Below are 1,880 nucleotides of genomic sequence, written 5' to 3' on the forward strand. Positions count from 1 at the left end.
CACTTTAACCATATCAACCTTCCTAATTTCCAAGGCTTCGACCTTTCTAGCTAATACAGCGAATTTTACATTAAGGTCATCTTCCTCTCTTAGGACATACATCCTTGCTTTCTCTCTAGGAATGGGTCTAGTTTGGTTTGATTTAGCAGAGGCATCCCATGTCTGTGTATTCTCTGCTAACATATCTAAAAAATCTCAAGCCTCATTATGATCTTTGTCAAGAAAGGTTGCACCACACATCATCTCTATGAACTGACGGGTATCCATGGTGAGCCCTTTTTGAAAAGCATCAATCATGTGTCATGGTTCATAACCATGATGTGGACAAGTAATTAGAATGTCTTTGAAACTCTCCCAAGCTTGAAAAAATAGTTCATTCCCCTTTTGGGAGAATGACATGATTTCTTGTTTTAGTGCATTTATTTTGTGCTCAGGAAAGAACTTTTTCAAAAATTCTCTACTTAAGGCTTGCCATGAAGTGATGGTATTAGGTCTTAGAGAGTTGAGCCATGCTTTAGCCCGATCCTTTAGAGAAAATGAGAATAACCTAAGCTTAAGTACATCCCTATTGCTATTATTTACTTGTAACGTTGCAATAACAACATCAAAGTCCTTGAGGTGCAAGTAAGGGCTTTCAGAATCCAAGCCATGAAATTTAATAATTAATTGAATCATACCTGGTTTAAAATCAATGTTTCCTGTGTGAGCAGGGAACACTATGTAAGATGGTAAAGTTGATCTCTCAGGGTATAAATGTTTACATAAAGTCCATGGTTGGTTTAACTCATTCCTATGAACTTCATTTTCATCCTCAAAGGGGGATTAGGTTGATTTTCTCTGTTTTGATTTATAGTTGGATCTGGCAGATTTGGATTTGGATTATCAACTGGGTTTGCCATGGAATCCACGTGATGTTGAATGCCTCTTCTAAGTGAATAATCAAGGCCTGGAACTAGTCCGCCTTAGGAAGAGAGTCGATTGTTTTGATCCCTACTCCAATAGGACATAAACCATCCACACCATACAACAAATACCATTAATTCAAATAGCAAGTATGATACTTAAAATAAAAATAAAAACTTAACCAACAACCCAAACGGCAGGGCCCACCATGAGGGTTCAATCCACAAAGCAAAATAAATCAACAACCTAGGAGGCAAGGCCGACCATGAGGGTTTAATCCACAAAGTAAAACAAATCAACAACCCAGGCGGTAGGGCCGACCATGAGGGTTCAGTCCACAAAGTAAAAATAAATCAGCAACCCAGGTGACAGGATTGACCATGAGTGTTCAGTCCACAAAGCAAAAATAAATCAACAACTAAAGTGGCAGGGCTAACCATGAGGATTTAGTCCATGAAAAAAAATAAAATAAAATAAATCAACAAAAGTAAAACTAATGTAGAAATTAAACTATGCTAATCTGAAAAATAAATTCAGCGGATGATCTTTGTAATCAAACAGCAACTGTAAGACAACCATAACACTTGGGTGATAAAATTCCAAGCAAGGCAACCTTATATAATAGTTAGTGTATGAAAGACCCAACTGAATTTACTTTCAAAGAAGAAAAAAAAAATCTACAAAAAATTTGGATGGTTTAGAAGAGAACTTACCTTATAAGAAAACTTGCCTTAACTATCTTGCACAGATCTAATCTATCTCAGTCTCTCCCCGACAACAGCGTCAAAAACTTAATTGCTTGCCTCCAAGTGCAAAGGTTCATAAGTAGTATCCAGTGAATACAGGGTCGATCCTACAGGGAGATGAATTATAAGAAGGAAAAAATCAAATGCAAAACAAACTAAGTAATAAAAACTAAACTGATGATTTGATTTTGGGATTTTTGAATGGATGTAATACAATTGAATACAATAACA

The 1,880-nt window shown here is 36.3% G+C and overlaps 1 non-coding gene across 1 annotated transcript; it reads left to right on the forward strand.

Moving 5' to 3' along the window:
- The first annotated feature begins 310 nt into the window (after positions 1-310).
- LOC131219739 (small nucleolar RNA R71) lies at positions 311-417 on the forward strand. The gene has a single exon (XR_009158384.1). It is a non-coding gene; the product is annotated as a small nucleolar RNA R71 (small nucleolar RNA).
- Positions 418-1,880: the final 1,463 nt, after the last annotated feature.

The sequence above is a fragment of the Magnolia sinica genome, chromosome 11 (genome assembly GCF_029962835.1).
Source record: "Magnolia sinica isolate HGM2019 chromosome 11, MsV1, whole genome shotgun sequence".
NCBI classification, from domain to species: Eukaryota; Viridiplantae; Streptophyta; class Magnoliopsida; order Magnoliales; family Magnoliaceae; genus Magnolia; species Magnolia sinica.